General features: G+C 43.2%; 1 protein-coding gene and 1 pseudogene across 1 annotated transcript in view; one reads left to right on the top strand and one right to left on the bottom strand.

Annotated features, from left to right (window-relative positions):
• LOC139432907 (piggyBac transposable element-derived protein 4-like) overlaps window positions 1-21,059 on the bottom strand; it is a 28,728-nt pseudogene extending 7,669 nt beyond the window's left edge.
• nrxn3a (neurexin 3a) overlaps window positions 1-22,348 on the top strand; it is a 280,401-nt gene that overhangs the window by 70,564 nt on the left and 187,489 nt on the right. The gene's annotated exons all lie outside the window — the stretch shown is intronic.

The raw sequence follows: 22,348 nt of genomic DNA, 5'->3' as shown, positions 1-22,348 counted from the left end.
TGGGGTATCTGCCCTTGCGTATGCGTCACACTGCATAGCTCAACAGATAGCGAACAAAGACTCAGAAGACTGTTGTTGAGTTGAACGTTTACTGAGGCTTTGAAACATTGTAAAACTGCATGAATAAACAGAAAAATACAATACAAGTTACACAATTGAAATAATACATGTGCAACTTAATATAGTGCAGTATAATAGAGTCATGCTATGTCACTTACAGTTGCAAGAAAAAGTATGTGAACCCTTTGGATTCTCCACACATAGCGTTGTGTGTTCCTTCCAAACAATCAGCGTTGGTTTCATCTGTCCACAGAATATGTTGCCAGTCGTGCTGTGGAACATCCAGGTGCTCTTTTTCAAACTTCAAACGTGCAGCAATGTTTTTTCCGGAAAAGCAGTGGCTTCCCTCCGTGGTGTCCTCCCATGAACTCCATTCTTGTTCAGTGTTTTACGTATCGTAGATTCGTCAACAGAGATGTGAGCATGTGCCAGAGATTTCTTTAAGTCTCTAGCTGACACTCTAGGATTCTTCTTCACCTCATTGAGCATTCTGCGCTGTGCTCTTGCAGTCATCTTTACAGGACGGCCACTCCTAGGGAGAGTAGGCAACAGTGCTGACCTTTCTCCATGTATAGACAACTTGTCTCACCGTGGACTGATGAGCATCACGGCTTTCAGAGATACTTCTGGAACCCTTTCTTCAGTTCTTAATGGTAGGTCTTCTGAGAGCTCTTCTGTGCGAGGCATGGTTCACATCTGGCAATGCTTCTTAAGAATAGCAAATTCAAAACTGGTGTGTATTTTTTTATAGGGCAGGGCAGCATTAACCAACAGCTCCAATCTCGTCTCATTGGTTGGACTCCAGGTTGGCTGACTCCTGACTCCATTTAGCTCTTGAAGAAGTCTTTAGCCTAGGGGGTTCACATTTTTCCACCCTGCACTGTGAATGTTTACATGGTGTGTTCAATAAAAACATGAAAACATATCATTGTTTGTGTGGTATTAGTTTAAGCAGACTCTGTTTGTCTATTGTTGTGACTTAGATGAAGATCAGAACACATTTTATGACCAACTTATGCAGAATAGGGTGACCAGATCCCAACAAACCAAATGTGGGACAAGGAGTATGGTTGTGTGGGACAATGTGGGACACCCTCTCAACAGCAACCCCCGGGAAAAAAAAACGTAACAAATATATAACAACAGAGCAGAAAGTGAAGTCAAAATGCAGTTTTTTAATAAAGAAAAGTAAACTAAGGCTAACCAAGGCAGCAGGCATTATTCACTTCAAGTGTTTAGAAATGCATCTTCTTAATTCAACTAGTGTATTACCTGTACAAGTAGGCACAGCATAAATTAATAGATAAAATAAAACCAACACTGGCCAGGAGGGAACAGAAACATAATAATACATAAAATAAAATAGCTTTCAGTTTTGTACATCACAGCAACAGAAGGTGGGCCTTCTGTTACCTAGAACCACTGGTGTCTTTGACTCTGTCAAACAACTCTCCACAGAGGCAGGGGCAAGCACATCTATTATTATGGACGCTGCTTGTGTACGACCACATGACATTTTCTTTACTATCTCAGAGTCTGGAAAAATGGTCGGCGCTAGCTTGTTACCAGTCATTTGACCGGTATGAATGGGAGTGTTGCACTGTGTGGTAAACACTGGTTATTTCTGCTGCTGTTACCTTTGTCTGAGTGACCATCATTTTTTGGTTTGAGTAGGAATGTCTCCATAGAGTGGATGTCTCTTTTTGAGCGACACGTTTCTTGTGAGAATCGCATTCTCTGTGTCTTTTGACGTCATATTCACCGCCATGTGAAATTGAAAAATGACTCTTGCAAAGATTGCAAAAAACTCTTTGAGAGTCGCCCTGCACTGGCTGCACCCACGGTAAGTGTCTTTCCAGTCTTTGTTGTATGTGCATCTTCTTAGCTGTAGTTTCAGTTTCCTCCATTTTCCATAACCTGCTGCGTCGCCTGCGTTCGTTGTTGTTGTTTGGCGGGGTGGGGGGGTGTGTGTGAGTGAGTTACTCTCATTGGTTAACACTTGACCAGCACCCGCCGTGTGTTACAGTTTGATTGACAGCAAACACAGCCCCCTGATGATAGCCTTCCCTGCTTTCTCAACAGCCATTGGATGAATCTGATTTTAAAGAAAAGCGTTTTAGCCAATCAAAATGAAATATGCGGGACATCGTCTCAATTTGCGGGACGCACCAAAAGTCGTGAAAATGCTGTGCAGTCCCGCGCAAAGCGGGACATCTGGTCACCCTAATGCAGAAATCCAGGTAATTCCAAAGGGTTCACGTACTTTTTCTTGCAACTGTAAATAACATACATTTCCCTTAACCATGAAATCAAGCAGCATAAGCAACAGCCTATGCTAAGAATGAACTCAGTCCGTTAGCTTAGCAGCTAGTTAGCTTAGCAGCTAGTGAGCTTATCTTAAACATTAAAACTATACAATCAATTAAACCACATTTTTTAAAGCACACAGGTACGTTTGTATACTTACATACAGATTTACTCCAAGGATTAAAACAAAACGATCTGTGGCATAGCACTGAGCTACGATGTGCTCTGCATGGCTTGCTTTGTAGACTAATCCCGGGATTCCACCGGGTCCGCCTGCGCCGCGTTACGGCTGCGCCGCGTTACGGCTGCGCCGCAGTTTTGTTCCGACCTCCTACAGTGTCAAACCTCGCCGGGCGCATTTCAGAAGCGGAGCGTCTTGCGTGCCGGCTCGCAGTTTTTGTTGATTTGGGCATATGTCCTGGACAGGCTACTTTGTACAGACAAAGTTAATAATACTTGTAATGGTCCAGTTATAAACGACATGAATCAAAGATGTGTTGCTGTATTTTAGTGGTAAAAATGCATTCATCATCATAATTATTCTATATATATTAATGCTGTCAAAAGTATCGCGTTAACGGCGGTAATTAATTTTTTTAATTAAAAATATTTAACGCATTTAACGCATGTGCAGAATGGCCCGCCCCATACATCCCACCAGTCAGGGGCGGCGGGTGCTGTAGGCTAGGGAAGGCTAAGCCTTCCCAAATATCTGTGAACTCCGCCAGGAGATTGTGTCTTTCCTTCGCACGAGTAAGCACAAACGAGCTACAAACGAGCTCCAAACCTCTGGGAGCGCATGTTAGATGAACAGTTTATGGCAGATGTTTACTTTCTGTGTGACATTTTTGGACACTTGAACACTTTAAATTGCGAACTGCAGGGTCGCGAAAAGTCTATCGCTGATTTGGTTGAAAGACTTTGTGCCTTCAAGACAAAGCTAACGATCTTCAAAACAGACCTAATGACGACAAAACTGCTGCACTTCCCAAAACTCCCTGCATTTATGACCACATCACCTGGAGCAAACATAACGCCAGTCATGACAGACTTCATGACAACATTGACTGATGACTTTACTGACAGATTCCAAGGCTTCAGCACTCCAATTGAGGTATTGCAGTTTGCCCGTGACCCGTTTTCCATCAAGCCTGATGCAGACTTCTGTGTAAAAGTAAAAGAGGTAATATCTTGCATTGATGAGAGCCTCTTTCAGATGGAGCTGGTTGATGTGCAGTGTTCCTTTGCTTTAAAACAGCTCCTGCAGTCTGAGGGTGTAGTGGACTTGTGGTCTAACCATGTTAGCCAGTATCAGTACCCCACAATGAGGAAGGTGGCCTTGCTTATACTGACAATGTTTGGAGCTACCTATACTTGTGAGTCTAGCTTTTTGTGTCTCAGGATTGCTCTTACCACTTATGAGCTATGCTCACTATGCTGAAATAGCTAAATCAAGGCAGTGTAATTTCTCTCACTGACTCAAACAGGCTAAACATGGCAGAAGTCTGATGCATGGTATGTATGCAGATCAGTTTTTACGGTCATTCAAACAAGCCTACTTACTGTTTCAAAAATTGTAAAAATGTTTCCAAGATATGAATGTTATTGTGAGTCTGATGGCTATTGTTTTACTATATTCTATTTGCATTTAGTATTACATTTGATGGACTTGTGTTTCAAAGCACCTTATGTATGCTTGGAAGTGTTGAGGATATTATACACAGGGCTACTTACTGTTAATGTGATGAATACTGTTGTATTATATTCATCTTGTTTTGTACATTAGTGGACATGGAACTGTTGGGGAAAAAACCTCATGTCTCCTTAGTTTTAAAGCTGCAACATTTTGCACTTTTGTGTCAAGCCTTGTAACCGAAGCTTTCCTACTTTTTATGGACTGGTTGCTTTCTGTAATGATTTATGTTGATACAATTAAAGTAAAAAAAAAGGGATGCACTTGACTAGTTCATTTAATGTATTAGTATCTATTAACACTACTGTAAGCAAGAGTTATTTCTAGTGATTCCTTGACAAAGTATTGTGTGGCCCACAAACCCCCAGTGATGTTCCTATTTGGCCCACTTGCTAATGAAGTTGAATAGCCCTGGCCTACAGTATGTGACACTGTGAGTGTTGCACGGCCAGATACGGCTCTGCTGACTCAGATAAGGAGATAATATAGGCTATGATATTATATGATCGATGATCTGATTGAATGTGATATGAATGATAAGTGCGACACGTCGGCGTCTTCTCTGCATACAGCAGTTTAAACTGTATTTCCTTTATCCTGTAATATGACTTGATAGCTTTAAACTCTGCACACTGAGCTCTGATTGGTCAGCAGGCGGTGCTTTCACTGAGTTGATCTATTTTCTATAGACGCCGGAGGCGGGCAGCATCAGGTAAAAAAAAGTGATTTAGCCTTCCCAAACCTGAGCCTCACGCGCCGCCTATGCCACCAGTGGCAGCGCCAGGGTATGGCCGGGGTAGGCTACACCCATACCAAGAAATGGCTTAGCCCCACCATGAGAAATGATGTTAAAGTAAGCAAAATAAAGTCCGCCAACTCGCGGAGTAAATTGCACAGACAGTCAGATTGATTTCAGTAGCCACTTGTCTGGAAATACCGAAGACCAGAAACGGTTTTGAAAACTTTTGTCACTTAGTGATCGTCTTCTCAATATAACATCTTTGATAATGTCTTCTAGCCAATCAGAATCAAGATAACGGCATGGTGTTGTTGCAGGAAGTCCCGACGGAGAATACTTTTGCTGTAGTACAGGGGTGCACATAACTGGTACGCAGGTTATGTGCGTAATCTGAAATGCGTACCGTCACTTGTGTCACAAAGCGCATTTGCGTACCGACGTACTTGTGAAGCTTTTCCAGAAGGCGGTTAGATCACCGGACGACAGAGTCGATCTCCGTGTGCACAGACAGGCTGCTGTTAACGTCGGTCTGTACAACGGAACTGTGCCAAAACTACGCCAACCGGCTGCGGAGGGAGACTCCCCCCTTCACTAGAGAACTGCGCTAAAACAGCTGATCACAACGTTCACACTCTGTGGTCACGAAGTACTCCACTAGCCCCCCCCCCCTGTCGACTTTCCTGAAGTACTCCTCCGTTGATAGAAATCAACACGTAATGAAATAAGACCCCACGGTTTGATGATTGATAGGTGTGTGGGCTGTCTTTCATTTTGACACAGAATTTTTTTATAATAAACATACATACTGTGTTAAATGGATATATCCGCCTTCTTTCATTTATCTTTCCATTCCCACAACAATATACAAAAGGAAATGGCATATTTTGGACATAGTTCGAATGGTGATTAATCATGATTAATTAATTTTTAAGCTGTGATTAATCTGATTACAAATTGTAATCGTGTGACAGCCCTAATATATATATATATAATGTACACAGTGCCTGTAAACCGGAGGAGAATGCTGGCATTTCGTCGGCCAAATAAATCACTGATTGGCTGTTCAGCTAGAGAATCAGTGCATGAGAAGCAAAACAGAAGTGAGGGACCCAAACAAACGATTAAGAAGTTTCATTTAACTCCAGCTCTCGACACAGGTTCAGGAAAGCCCCATGAGCTTCTCGCTGTAGAGCGAAAATGGAACGCACACACTATTTGTTTTTTGTTTATATCACGCAGTCTGTTCTTCTTCTCTCAGTGTATCACGCATTCTGTCTTCCGGTTGTTGCCTCTTTTGAATGATGAATACACACTACCGCCGCCTGCTGGTAAGGAGAGTTGTTGCCACTCACGCATGCGCAGTTCGTACGTGCTACTTGGCCGTCGGCTGAAGTCTTTGCGGTGTGTTCCAGTGACACAACAGTCGTGTTCCGTCGGGACGTGTTCTTTGGTGTCAGTTTGGTGTGTAGGCCCCTTTACGCGGCCGTAACGCGGCGCAGACGGACCCGGTGGAATCCCGGGGTTAAAAACAAGAAGGAGAGTCAAGCTATTTGGTGCCTTAAAGCAACAGTACCGAATTTTACTACTAGGGGTGCCAATACACTATGGTGTCAGAACAGTGGATCTGGCTCGCCATCTTGTTTCAGTGTGTGTTGTCCTCTCGCACTTGCACAGCAACTCTCTCTCTAGGATCAATTTCTCATCCATTCAAAAAACCTGACCTGTGCAACAATAAATAACTAACAACATAAACCAAAAACTTTTCTTTTTTTCTCTCAATACGGCTTACAATGACGCTCAACATGGTGGCTTCACTTCTCCTTTCTCTTATTTACAAAAAATAAAACATATTTTAGGCTAACAGTGGAGCTAGCCTTGAATCACTCTTTAACCTTTAACCTGTTAAGCCCGGTGCCCCCGCGGGTTAACATATAACAACCTATTAATGTGTCATACCCACTTAGCGGGAAGAAACTCAGCTACAGTATCAGACAATATTAACCATTATTAGCTAAACGAAACACAAGGGTAATACCAAGCCTCTGAATTAGGCTTGAAATGATTACTGATAATCCATCATAACATTAACAAATACACCCAAATGACCCCAGAGGTGTTTTTTGTGTTCTAAACCTCTCTAAAAAGATCACATTTAACTTGTTTTGCATCAATCTTTATACAGGGTACTTATTATATGTTATAGTTTGGATTCCTAAAGCTTTTAGTCTACTATCCCATCATTCAAGGGTGGTTTTCACTATAAGTAATGGGGTTTTATTTGGACGGAAACTATAATTTACTTTAAAATAAAAAGATCTATATTGTACTGAAATCGGTTTCTTGTGAAATGCCGTTTTAAAACCAAAACGTATTCCTGTGGATGCAGCCTCAGGACAGAGACTGCATTTAACACAACGTTCCGGCCCGCATGTCCAAGTGTCCACAAGCAAGTCCTTTCAACCCACATTGCTCCTGATGGGGATCAGTGTCAGTGTGTACATGTATGAAAAATTGGGAGGGGAAGTGCTCCATAAGCGGCGTGCTTTACAAACACATATGGCAGGTTCTCACACGGTGTTTTGTGGCATTAATAGTGAGAGTTTACTGAGCAAACCGAGTGCATCACTGATAAGGTGTGTCTTTGTGGATTTGAGTGTGTGTGTGTATGTGTCTGTGTGTTTGTGGAGCAGATTATGATGGGGACCCTCGCTCTATCTCTGTCGGCCAGTCGCTGGCTGTGACACAAACACACACACACACACACACACACACACACACACACACACACACACACACACACACACACACACACACACACACACACACACACACACACACACACACACACACACACACACACACACACACACACACACAGCTGTTATCTGCTTCTCTCCAGGGGCCTCATTTATAAAGCATTGCGTAGGATTCACGTGGGAAGGTTGCTTGCTTCGGACAAAGCAAATAAATACGCACAGACACAAGTCACGGGGTGTTTCTCAATCGTGAGGATGCTGGCTTGGTAGTCGCGTACTTCCAAGTCACTTCCTTCAGAAATGAAGCAAGTATACTGCTTCCAAGCCATGGCTTCGGAAAATGAAGAAGAATGGAACAGGCTAAGTGTGCCACTATCTCTAATGGTTTCAACATAAACTGTACCGAAAATAAATACCTCGCGATGTCTGTCTAATTATGAGCTTGCTTTACTTTCACGGAACACATGTTTGGTGTGGTGTAATGTAATGTGTAGTGTAATGTAATGTAATAAAGTAACATATTTACCAACACATGTTCTACGCCACTACATACTTACATTTACATTACATTACAAGGGTTTTTGAAATTGGTCCGTGCGCAAAGCATTGTGGGGATTTTAAGGACGCGAAGTCTACCCATGTGCAGCCTCGACATTTCCCCCAAAGCAAGGACGCGGCCTCGGTGGAATTCCAAGTATGCTGGAGATTGGAACAGTCCTTCGGCGGCACTCGATGACGTAGCATCCTTGAAATATTGGCTTGGAAGCCAGAATCCTCGAGTGGAGTCAATTAATGTTTTTTTTTTTATTTGGTGGTTTGTGTTCCAGCTGTAAATCAGCTGTGCGCAGCATCTCCACTGCAGCCTGTGCGTCTCAACCCCCCCCCCGTAGCAACTCTATCACTAGTTAAATGAAATAAAACAAATGTGTTGTGTTATATCAGCTGCCAAATCTACCAAATATATGGTGTGCTTAGTTTCCATACCTCCAACCATGCTCGTATCTACAACCTATAGAAAATGCAAAATGCAAAGCGTCAGTTTAGACGTAATTCAGTCCTCCTGCTGACCGCATCATCTATGAGAAAACATTTCATAAGACAACATATTCGAGGTGGTTTTAAATAACATATCCGTATTTATTTATTTCTCCAAGTTATGTTTATGTGTGCACTGAGGAGTCGCAAACAGGCATTTGTTTAATCATTTTAAGATTGGCTTTAATCAATGTTTGAAAATGAATTCTTCATATCTGATAAATGAGAGGTAACGTTTTATTTATGGTATTATTTCCACATATTTCTCTCCATTCTTCCTTCTGCCAACGGTGTCGCAGTTTCTCGTCTCTCCCGTTGTTGTGCTTAGTGTTAATGGGTCAGAGTTTGCGTGGAGGACCGCACGTTTTCCCGTCAAGTTTGTTTTTTATAAATCGCAAACATTGCGTGCGTACGCCATCTTTTGAGCGTACGCACCGTTTATAAATGAGGCCCCTGATCCTGCACTCTCACCTCCCCCGCCCGCTCCTACAAATTATCTCCTTTTTTGTTCCATACCGTTTTTTCCTATTTCCATTCTTAACCCTTAAGAGTCCCTTTAAAAAAACAAAACGTATTTGTTCCTAAGGCCAAAAAATGCCGCCTTCACAAAAACTGCTATAAAAATATGATATATTCCTATTTTTTCCCACTTTCAAAGAGTCAATCTTTTAAAACTACTCCCGCCTGACATACACATATGAAATATGAATTATATTTTGGGGATTTTAACCCTTTAAATGCCAGTTTGTTGAAAAAAACTCCACAGTTTCTTTATTGAAAAGAACAACAAACTAGAATAATAAAAATAAAAATACATTTCAAGGAATATTTGATTATTGTTATTATTAGGTCTCTAGATTGGTCAATGATTGCCAGCAGCATTGATTTGAATGTATTTTGGATTGTACCTAAGGCCAGAAATCGCCACCTTCACAAAAACTGCTATACAAATATGATATATTCCTATTTTTTCCCCCTTTAAAAGAGTCAATCTTTTAAAACGACTCCAGCCTGACTAAAATGAATAATACAAGATCATTTTGAACCAGAACAACATTTATTTTACAAAGATGAACTTTGAATGAACACTGTGTGTCTGGCTGTGAGAGTCCAGCTCAGGTGGAGCAGGGGCTGCACATGGACAGACTGTGGCCCCGTCCTTGCATATGCATTTCCCACATTTGCAGCAGGTGCTGCAAACTCTTCTGTCCATGCAGAAGTGGCACTGCCTCCTGCTCTTCCGTTCACTGATGAGAGAGGGGCCTGCAGCAGCACCCTGCAGACCTGACACCATTGTTGCAGCGGCTGATGAGCGGGGAAGGCGCCCTCTCTTCTTGATGTGTGGGGTCACCAGCATTTCTCCCACCTCTTCAATGAAGAGCCTCCTCCTGTACGGTTTCTGCTGCTGCCAGGATGGCTCCATTGATGTCCACAGGACGTAGGCGTTGTAATGGGAAGTGTCGACCAGGTTGTGGAAGAGGGCAAGTGGCCAGCGGTCTGTTCTCCTCCTGCAGGAGTAGGTGACAACAACCTAACAAAAACATATCATTTGAAAAAAACCTACATATATTTCAGACAAGAATATAAGAGTAAGAATACATGTGTGCCTAACTGATGCCTAATGGCACCTACCTTATCAAGGTTGTCGACACCTCCTTTGCATCGGTTGTAGTCTTTGATTATGACAGGCTTTCTCTTGATGTTGTCGCTTACGCCTGGACTGCGGTGTTTCGTGCTTAGAAGCAGCACATTCCTTCCCCGTCGAGGGATGTAAGACACCAGTGTGTGGGTCTTCGTAAAGGCAAAGGTGGAGGAGAGGATAGTGGGAAGCTCAGGCTTGTTTCGGCGAATTGTGACAACCAGGGCCAGTTTTCTCCTGAGCAGCTCCTCAGCAAGTGCGAAGGACGTGAACAAATTGTCACAGGTGTGTCCATGTGTCTCAGGAGCCCCTCTGTCACCTCCAGGACCACCCTCATCCCCTGGTTGACTTCAGGACAACTGCCAGCTGCTTTGCCTGTATACACCTGCAGTCTCCAGGCATAGGATGATTTTACATCACAGTTTGCCCAAATCTTTATACCGTATTTGGCCAGCTTTTTTGGCATGTAGGCTACTGCTTGAAGCTGCACCTGCCTCTGAATGGGACGAGCTGTTCATCCACGCAGACGTCGCTGAATGGGCTGAACAGCATCGGCAGGCGGTGACTAGGGATGTAACGATACCAAAAGCTCACGGTACGATAATATCGCGATAACAAGTCCACGGTACGGTATTTATCGCGATATTGAATAATAAAGGGGGAAAAAATAATATATATATTTTTTTTTCAATACAATTTTTTTTTACTCGTAAAATGTTTCTTTATTACATAATAAATCTGATTTGTACAGCATTTTAGTAGGATAGCAGTATTTTAAAGTGTCAAAAACAAAGTGACAGTAACAGACTGGAAGAAGAAAACCAGTGTTTTTGTACCTATAGTACTACCAAACAAAGTAGGCATTTTCTTTGTGCCACTGCATCTCACAAATAAACATTTAATAATCAGACCCTGCAATCAAATACATCAAGATTCACTTTAGTTTTTCAAGTAACTCAACTCAAACTCACTAGTCCCTCACTCAGCATCATCAGACAGGTTTTTAGGAATATGAGAATGTCCACATTTCCAGGTATTTATAAACTGGGATGTTTGGGCGTTTACAAAATCCCCTGCTCTGGAAACAACTCTCTCGCTTGGTGCTGATGTTGCTGGGACAGCAGTGGTCGCGTTAACCGAACATTTTATTTATCAATGACGGAAAAATCTGAAAGCAGTCTGTCATTTTGACAGATTAGAACAAACTCGGAACAGCGCCAACGTCTCCCCGCAGCGAGGCTCTGGGGTTATGCTGCCCTCCCAAAGGAAATGATATAGTTTCCAAACAACCTGATCTCACCAGAATGCGTGACTCCACCACGACTCCTTAACACCACAAAGCGTGGTGGAGTCACGAACTTTGTTACATTTACGTGTCGGCACCACGCAAACAACCCCAATGTAAAGTGAATGAGGCTCCTTTGTCGTGGTGCACACACGCATTTCTACAACGTGCATTGTGTGTAATGCAACTGTTATTTTTATTAAATGAGTTAGTTTTTAAGGAAGGCCAGAGCTTCAGCTGTGTCAAATAGATTGTTCCCTTCAGTTAACGTTATTTAAAAGATAATGATCATGTCCCCTGTATTGTATTACGAGCGTCCATTCCCATTGGATAACGGAGAATTTTACACCCGGAAGTAAGTATTCTCCTTACTGTCGATTGATTTTACAGTGATATCTGCACTACTCATCGACTAAAAAACACCAAATTGTCCTTGTTAATTACACAACATTGATTGGTTTAAATTGTGTACAATGCTTTTGTATTTTCCCCCTTCGATTCGGAGAAACAAATATTTTTTCGGAGTTTTTGGACGGCAGAAGACACTACACTACCCAGAATCCTCAGCTATCGTTTGGGACTACACCATGTGCTTAGCTTGACAAACCCCGTGATCAGTCCTCAACCTCTGTGATTGGATGCGCGACGTTTACACAGAGCGTCAAAAAGGACTTTGAAATGGAATGAAACCCATCGACGGCACACTATTCAAAACAGGAATCGAACGTGTCCTACCCCCCTCCCCCCCTTAGGTCACAGGCTCCTCCAACAGTGCTACGCAATAAAACAGATGCACAGAAAAAATAGTGAAATAGTGCAATAAGAGTCTATATACAAGTGATTGGAATATGATATATTAGATAAATAATTTCTAAGTAGCAGCCAGATGAATGTTATTTCTAAGTTCAGGTGTTTAATAGTCTTCTGGCCTGTGGGATGAAGCGGTCTCTGAGTCTGGTGGTTTTAGTCCGGATGCTGCGGTACCGCCTGCCAGACTGCAGCAGACAGAACCGTTTGTGGCTGGGGTGATGGTGGTCTTTTATAATCCTGAGGGCTTTCTTTAAGGTTAACCTGGTATTTTTAATCCACTACATTTATTTTAGTTACTTTAGAGATTTGGATTAATGATGTGAAATATAAACAACCCTTAAATCAGACTTTAGTTACACCTGAATGAAATTCAGTGAAGGTGATTGTCAAGTGCCAACAATCAGGCGAGATATTTGATAGTTGGTGCTTGAGAAGACTAAATATTTATCTGCAGATCCGTTTAAAGCATATTCATTACTCGTTATTCTCTAATAGTTCATTAAAGACTGTATATAATTGCTATTTTGCACATCCCTTTCAAGATTTCAAGATTTTCTAAGGTTTATTGACATATCATGACATATACACAACAGTGTAGTTATGCAATGAATGAAAAACTTGGGTCACAGGTTCCTCAACAGTGCATTACAAGACATCTATCAATGTGTGTATACTTCCACCATTACACTGTCGTATTCTGCACATTTCTTTAATTAAAGCCTTATTAGTTTGTCTGTTTTGCACATCCTCCTATCAGGCACTAAACTGTTTTATTCTAGATATCATTTGAGTATCTTCTTGATATTTTCTATTCTATATTTATATAATTGACCTTCTACTTTCCCACTATTTTGTATGTACTCTTAATATTTGAATGTTTTCATAAAATATAACACATTCAAAAGTGCGTTACAAAAATGAAAGATATTAAGAAAAAGGCATTTTAAACAGTCATTAAAATCAACACAATCTTCCTGCATTGCAATTACTCTAAACGTGTAATAACGTGCTTTAACCAGTAGGTGGTTTGGGTTAAAAGCATAGACTGTATATAAGGCTGTCAAGTTTACAGTGTTAACAAAATAAAATATACTGCTGTTTCCGGTTTAGTTTACGACGAATATTATTTTGTTATTGTTTTGATATTTGTAACACAAAAGCGATGGAAAAAACCCATAGCGACAAAAAAAAGATGGTCTTAACATGACCCAGTCGTCTAGTAGTTAATAAAAAACAATAATATCAAAACAAAATATTACTATTAACTTTATTGTGAAATTAAAACAGAACGGTAAAAGAATAGTTTCCGGTGTATTCTGATGCCCGATCTCTGTAGATAAATAAAGAACTAAGACAGATGTATAATATTTAATGCAGCCAAACCATTTATTACAATGCATTCATGTGATGACTTTCAAAGAGTAAAGCAAGCACTGCTGAATAAAGTATGATTTTCTCTTTTACGAAACGTTTTTTTTCATATGGAATGCAGTTGGAGGTCAACCAATCAAAGAGCTTGAGGACTGATCACGGGGTTCATGGTGTAGTCCCAAACGATAGCTGAGGATTCTGGGTAGTGTAGTGTCTTCTGCCGTCCAAAAACTCCGAAAAAATCTTTGTTTCTCCGAATCGAAGGGGGAAAATACAAAAGCATTGTACACAATTCAAACCAATCAATGTTGTGTAATTAACAAGGACAATTTGGTGTTTTTTAGTCGATGAGTAGTGCAGATATCACTGTAAAATCAATCGACAGTAAGGAGAATAGGCTACTTACTTCCGGGTGTAAAATTCTCCGTTATCCAATGGGAATGGACGCTCGTAATACAAGACATGATCATTATCTTTTAAATAACGTTAACTAAAGGGAACAATCTATTTGACACAGCTGAAGCTCTGGCCTTCCTTAAAAACAAACTAATTTAATAAAATTAACAGTTGCATTACACACAATGCACGTTGTAGAAATGCGTGTGTGCACCACGACAAAGGAGCCTCATTCACTTTACATTGGGGTTGTTTGCGTGGTACCGACACGCAAATGTAACAAAGTTCGTGACTCCACCACGCTTTGTGGTGTTAAGGAGTCGTGGTGGAGTCACGCATTCTGGTGAGATCAGGTTGTTTCCAAACCGTACTTTACCGTACAGATCAACACATGTCTGGGAGGTTTTGCTGTGCGCGCTTCCGCGAGGTGCATGCACACACGGCATAACACCCCCCCCCCCCCCCCCCCGTTGACAATTCACGAGCGTGCTCTCTTGTGAACTGTTCAGACCCGACGGGTAATAAGGGATTATGACGGATATTTTACGATCCTGTCTGTCAAAATTACGGACAGGGCCACCTAACGCCACCTCAGTGGGACGGAGAGATATGCTTTGGCCATGGGTGACAGCAGTGGGTCAAACTGTGCATTGTGTCTTCACCACTTCAAAAACAATACAGTTTTTGCCAAGAAGGTGAGGCTTATTGACAGGGCGAGATATACATATAGGCTACTGTTGGTACTTGTCAATGTCTCTAGGTGTGTAAATGTAGCCCTGTAAATACGATGTCCTTTTGTGTTCTGTTGTTTTATGTTCATGTTGTAACCTACTTGCTGCCATGTTGGACAGGTCTCCCTTGACAAAAAGAGATCGATGATCTCAATGGGACCACCTGGTTAAATAAAGGTTTAAAAAAAAAAAGTGTTTAAAAAAAAAAATATTTAAAAAAAAAATAATAATATAAAAAAAAGATCGCGGTAGATTTTGTCAGTCTCACGACGGTATTGGGACGTTTATTTACCGCGATACCGCGATATTCGGTATATCGTTACATCCCTAGCGTCCACATATCCCAGAATTTGTCAGACTTTTGTCAGCTTGTCACCACGGCGCCGCGGTCGGGATAGCTTGTCGTCGAACCGCAGTGCTCGGCTGATTTGGTGAAACCTCTTGTGGGACATCGTGGCTCGGAAAAAGCTCCGTCCCGATTTGTCACTCCAGAGGCTGAGGGTCGATTCATTTTTTGACCTGTAAACACCGGCCAAAATGAGCAGCCCCACGTACGACTGCAGTTCCTCTGTGTCCACATCTCGCCACTCTGCAGTTGACCGTCTCCCATGCAGGTTTGTCATGGACACCATGCTGCAGGATGTCATCCGTCAGCAGCAGTGCAAAGCTGGATGCCGGGTCACTGATTCGGGCGACAGCATAGTGTGTTGGTCCCGGGGTCAAACCTCTGGCTGCTGGGACGTAGCGGAGCGTCTCAGTGTTTGTGGGAGACCAAAACACTTTACCATTTTCTGAAGTCCATCCCGCAGCTGCTTCCTCCATCTCCCCTCCGCTCTCAGCTTCAGATGAGTCTGAGCTGGACTCTAGCTGGTCTGTTCCCACCTCTGAGGCGTCCTCCTCCGTGGACTCTGAGGCCTCTTCTGTGTCAGCCTCACGGAGCGTCCACACTACAGCTTCAAAAATAGCTTGGAGCTGGGCGTGTCTGGAGCTTGGGGATTTTATTCAAGCAACACGACCAACAACCAATCACATGAATCTCCCGCCCCCGACATACAAAGCAAAAACCCCCGGGGATTTTATGCGAGCAATATATATATATATATAAACTCCCCAAACAGGCGAAAACCTACCAGTTTCCCCACTGTCTCTGCCACCTCCCTCCATGCTGGTTCCTCCGGTTTGTATCCCGGTAGGTGAAGAGGGTCTGGTCATACAAAACCGGGTGATTTGCTACGGCGATAGTTAGTTTCTCCTCCGACGACCCACGTAGAGAACAGTGCGAGAAAAGATGCCGGGGCTGACAAATAGAGCCAATCAAGGTGGAGCGTGAGCGCCGACACACGCCAGTGACTTCCACTTCAATAACTCCCCCACTCAGCTGTTCAGTGCCCTCACACACACACACACACACACACACACACACACACACACACACACACACACACACACACACACACACACACACACACACACACACACACACACACACACACACACAAAGGCCTTCCTATAGCAGAGTGTGTGACGTACTGCAGTGTGTACAGGGTGTAGGTACGCTATGGCATCACCATCACCATCACACACACACACACACACACACACACACACACACACACACACACACACACACACACACACACACACACACCTTCCTATAGCAGAGTGTGTGACGTACTGTAGTGTGTACAGGGTGTAGGTACGCTATGGCATCACCATCACACACACACACACACACACACACACACACACACACACACACACACACACACACACACACACACACACACCTTCCTATAGCAGAGTGTGTGACGTACTGTAGTGTGTACAGGGTGTAGGTACGCTATGGCATCACCATCACACACACACACACACACACACACACACACACACACACACACACACCTTCCTATAGCAGAGTGTGTGACGTACTGCAGTGTGTACAGGGTGTAGGTACGCTATGGCATCACCATCACTCACACACACATTAACATGTGATGTGTTGAACACATGAGCCTGTACTTGTCATGTTGTGTTTGTCTTGAGAGGAGCAGCTCATGAGTGTGTTTGTCTTTCACGTGTGCATTTTACAAGAAGACTTTATATATTCATCAAACCAGTGCAAACCGTTAGCAGTGGTCATGGTTACCGTGATGCTATGGAGGAGAAAAGTTCAGGACAGAATCAAGATGTGCTTCTCTTTAAATAGTCCATGGACAATGTTCACTGTTTGACTTGTTGTCCCATATGGAAAGAAATAAATATAAGTTGAATTGATATTATATTGATAGTTTATATTCAGACCTGATCAACATTTAGAAATGCACTCAGAGTGATCAATGCTTCATCTGCCGTCCTGCCGCAGAGAAGTCCCTGTCAGCACCGAGGGTCTGCCCAGGTGATTTGTGAGGGTCCACAGATCCAGCCTCCAACGTGACTCGTTCACATCCAGACCTTCGGCTATTGTTCTTTTTCAGCTTTTCTTTGTTCGAAGTAATGTGTAAGCTCATGTTGTGTTTCCATTACATGTTGTGTCCCTGCACGATGCTATACTGCAGAGCCCAGACATGGAGCTTGAGTGGGGGAGGGTCCGGAGAGGAGGTGATTATTAGCGCTCCTCTGGGGCTTTTGTCTGGGCCCCATGAGAGAAAGAGGTTAACGCCACTTAGCCTCAGGAAGGCCTGCCGAGGCCCATTGTGTGTCTGCTGCTCGCGGGTGTGTGTGTGTGTGTGTGAGTGATGGGCTTCCCTGCTGTTATCCAAAATCACTTACTATCTTCTTCAAACCATCTTACCCCCCACCACTGTCACTTCATGCTGACACAAATGCTTACGTGTGTGTGTGTGTGTGTGTGTGTGTGTGTGTGTGTGTGTGTGTGTGTGTGTGTGTGTGTGTGTGTGTGTGTGTGTGTGTGTGTGTGTGTGTGTGTGTGTGTGTGTGTGTGTGTGTGTGTGTGTGTGTGTGTGTGTGTGTGTGTAAACAATATATATTTAGTATATATTCCAACAACATGAACAGAAGCAAAGCGGATGCGGAAGCAGCACCAGAGAGACGGGCCGCTCAGTGAAAGCCCCAGCTGAGCAGCATGTGCTGAACAGTGGGCTGGTTATATGTGTAAATGTAATGTAGCCATTGCCAGTCTGTGACTACGAGTTTCAGTATGTTATTTTAATCGTTCAAATTAATTAAAAAAAAACAACGACAGTAAAAATGATATACACACAACTGTGATCATATTAAACAACTATAACACAAACAAATACATGTCGTTCATACACTCCAAAACCAAACATTGCACATTTCTTTATTTGGAATGTTGCCACATTAATGAAGAACCCACAATGCCAAGCACACACACACACACACACACACACACACACACACACACACACACACACACACACACACACACACACACACACACACACACACACACACACACACACACACACACACACACACACACACACACACACACACACACACACACGTCCCCTCTCATTAGGCAGGGCGCAGCAGTATTAGTGCTGCCACATCTCGTTGTCGGAGACGCTCTCGCTGCGTGCAGACCGTGTGTGTCATTGCCGTCACCTTACAGCGGTCCTTTAGAAATGAGTTAGTGTTGTGATTAATCTGGCCTTTCATGTCGCCCTCTCAAAATGCAATCATGTCTTTGAGGTAAAGGACAAAGTGTCCGTCAGAGAGAAATGGTGACTGGCAGCGGGAGAGGAGCTGGAGATCACACAGCAGTGTGGCTGACAGAAACAACACAAGTGGAAGAAAGAACAAAAGATGGAGTGAAGAGGAGGAAGGAGGAAGGAGGAAGGATGAAGGAGGAAGGAATCAAGGTTCTTTTGAACATATCGTGAAACTTAAATAATCCAGATCTCTATGAGATGAGCTTCTGACAGAAAGGATAGTTCACACTATGACAACAGGACCCATGATGTCATAAATACAGTTTACATTTAGAGTTAATTATTCATTTCATTTAATTGTTGATGTGAACCGGGACAGAGCACACTGATGAACAAAATAAAAACAATGCTTACAAGTGTAAATGAGCTGGATTTGAGCTTTGAGCTCGTTTCCATCCGTAGTCCCATCACATGCAACATATAAGAACGTGACATGTATATACATGGCAACAAATAAATACATGATATGCAGAAAGAGCAAGAGCAGCATAAGCATTTACCACAAGGCAGTACGTGCAGGAGGAGATACCCCTGTGTTGAAGTGCATTTAGCGGTGATCGCACGTCTGTTTGTTTCTCAACCATTCTCTGAGTTGACCTTTGAACCCATTGAGAGCGGGACGACCCGTGTCTCAGCTGGGAGGCTCTTCCACAAAGAGCTGCCTTTAGCGGAGAGGACATTTTGTCCAAAAGTGGTCCGTCTGCGGTGGACTTCACAGTCTCCTCTGGTTTCTGACCTGGTGCAGCGTCCAGTGTGTTTCTGTGGATGAGTTCCCCTAAGGGGGGGGGGGGGGGCAGTCCATGTAAACATTTATAAAAAAAACACATACTTTTAAAAGACTTGAAATGGTCAAAACTCAAGAAATGGTGTTTCTCCAGGACGGTCCAGAGGTGGCACGACTGGCTCTCTGTCACACACCTGGACAGCTCTCTCGTGCAGCTGCTCTCTGGGCTCAGGGTTGTGGCTCAGGCACACGAGCAGGTTGTGAAACAGTGTTCACTGGGGATGGAGTCATGCAGGGGGGTGTGACTCTGCAGCATCCACACTTAAGAAGGGGCTCATTTGTTTAACATGCTGCAAGTTGAATTTATTTACCTCAAGCAGACCGGTAGAATCAAACAGAGAGTAACACATGAATGTTATTTAACCTTTTCACTATACCTTTTCTATCTTCTCAGTATTGGTTGCTGTAACACCCGGAATGTATTAAAATATGTTTTAAATAACATCAATTATTAGTCATTGAACTACCTCTGCCCATTTTTATCTCTTTCAGATTTCACTTTCCTCTCTTTTAAATAATAATAATTCCTCCTGCTCCTCCTCCTCCTATGTTCTCCTGTAACCATGGTGACTGTCAGCTGAGAAATTGCAACCGTGGCCCTTCATTAGGTATCAACATAGGATCCAACAGCCCAGATAATAGCCAATAAGGAGTGTGTGTGTGTGTGTGTGTGTGTGTGTGTGTGTGTGTGTGTGTGTGTGTGTGTGTGTGTGTGTGTGTGTGTGTGTGTGTGTGTGTGTGTGTGTGTGTGTGTGTGGGATAGGGATGGGGGGGGGGGTTTGGGGATGTGGCATTATGTCCGGTAGTAAATAAAAGCCCAGAGGGACAATCGTCATGCCTCAGAGGGTTATGACTTTGTGTGTGTGTGTGTGTGTGTGTGTGTGTGTGTGTGTGTGTGTGTGTGTGTGTGTGTGTGTGTGTGTGTGTGTGTGTGTGTGTGTGTGTGTGTGTGTGTGTGTGTGTGTGTGACTGTGCGTGTGCATGTGTCAGAGTGGATTTGGTCATCTTTTATCTGCATATGTGGGAAGATGTGCAGATGTTACACAAACACACTCACACACACTCAAATGACTTTGATGAATTTGTTGGTTTTAGATGAGTTTCTACTGCCTCCATATGTGTGTACGTAGATAGATTAGGGATTACAATTTATTTCCAAACAAAAACTATTTTTTAATTCAATCACCATAAGCCTGGTGTAGTTGGGCGTCCGAGAGAAACAGCCCCTCCTGGGATGGCGTTGATTGTAACCCCCCTGTAGTTCACGCTGTGGAGGCTCGCATAGCAACTAGCTTACACACCAGCTGTGAAGTGGCGTAACAATGGAGGCACGTTTAGGCAGGGATAAACGTGCAGCTAAATCTAGCTTAAATCTCACTAGTAGTAGGAGAGAGAGAGAGAGAGAGAGAGAGAGAGAGAGAGAGAGAGAGAGAGAGAGAGAGAGAGAGAGAGAGAGAGAGACACACAGACACATTGCCTGAACAGCTCTAATGCCATCAAAATGGCAGCTTCTTCTCTTCCTCTGAGCGAATGCCTCAGCGGCTCCACCCCCCACCCCGCGCTGTGTTCCAGCTCCACACTGCCGTGCTGCAGACATCTCAACGCATCATTGGTCAAGCCACCAAACAAATGGAAATCCGCCAGCATGCTGAAATTACTGATGGTTATCTTCTGTTCCCCTCTAACCCCCCCCACCACCGTTTCCACTGCCTCCCGCCCTTCAGCCCTCTCCCTTGTGATTCTGTCTCCTTCAGCCATCCTCCACCACACTGCCTCACCTCAGATTACAGTGTTACAGAAGGGGCTGAGGATTTACTCTTTTTCACTTTGCCTCTTTATTCTTTGTTCCCTCTCTCCCTGTATCTTGCGTCCAGGTGCGGATAGCTGATGCTTTACAACAGGGGTTTATAATAAATCATATTCAGTAATGCTTTGGGGCTAAACTGCCTGATTGGCTGAAAAGTCAAATATATGCATTGAAATGTTCCTTCTGCAGCCCCCTTGACGCAATGTTCATTACGAGACACACAATGACTGAGATTTATGCACACTGTGATGATGTATCCTTGTCAGGGCCTCGGTAGCATTGGGATCAAATAGAAGTGAGTCGCTGCACTGAACAAAACAAAGGTCAATGTCTCGCTGCCTTCTCTAAATATTCTGTTGAGCATTTTGAGCGCCTGTGCTAACATTGACAGGATGATCAGGGCCATGGCTGAGTTCTCCAGCCTCCAGGCACCCCCCTTACGCTAGGACATAGAAAGGATGCTGTCTACAGATGTACATTTACTGCTTTAGATTATCAGTACAATCATTCTAAATCAACTATTAAAGCATAACTAATTATAGGTACCGATCGGTATATAAAATATATTATCCCTTAACCAAGTGCAACATTGAAGTGATGCACATTAATGCATCAATAATTAAAGAACAATAATTGAATATATATTAAACTCAAATTGGCCATACTTCATAATAAGTACTTGTACCTTGGTACTTTAAGTATATTTCGATTTTAATACTTTTGTACTTCACAATGCATGCATGACATTTATTTGCAAGTCAGTATTTTTATTTTGTTTTGTTGCTTTTTTCTTAAGTAAAGGAGTTCTTCCAATTAAAGAGGAAGTTTAAAAACACACTAGAAAAAGCTGGCATCAGAGTGATGCAGCTCAGTCAGTAGAGGCTTGGACTGGGAGCCATAGGGTCGCCAGTCCCCGACCAGACCTAAATATGGAGTGTGCACTGCTACTTGGAAAGGTCCCAGTTCACCTCCTGCCCTGCCGTGGTGCCCTTGAACAAGGCACCGGACAACCCCCTTCCCCCCCACTCCCATGCTCCCGGGCGCTGTACAATAGCTGCCCACTGCTCCTCGTACTAGACTCCTGGTGCTAGGATAGGTTAAAGCAGAGCACACATGTCACTGTGTGCTGTGTGCTCTGCATGTGTGACCATTACAGAGGGTTTCATCCCTCCGATTCTATTCAACCATGTTTTATGGGATACCTTTTATCTTTCACAACATATTCTACAGTCTCTAGACC

The sequence above is a fragment of the Pseudochaenichthys georgianus genome, chromosome 22, assembly GCF_902827115.2.
Source record: "Pseudochaenichthys georgianus chromosome 22, fPseGeo1.2, whole genome shotgun sequence".
NCBI classification, from domain to species: domain Eukaryota; kingdom Metazoa; phylum Chordata; class Actinopteri; order Perciformes; family Channichthyidae; genus Pseudochaenichthys; species Pseudochaenichthys georgianus.
This window is presented reverse-complemented; position numbering and strand designations above follow the sequence as displayed.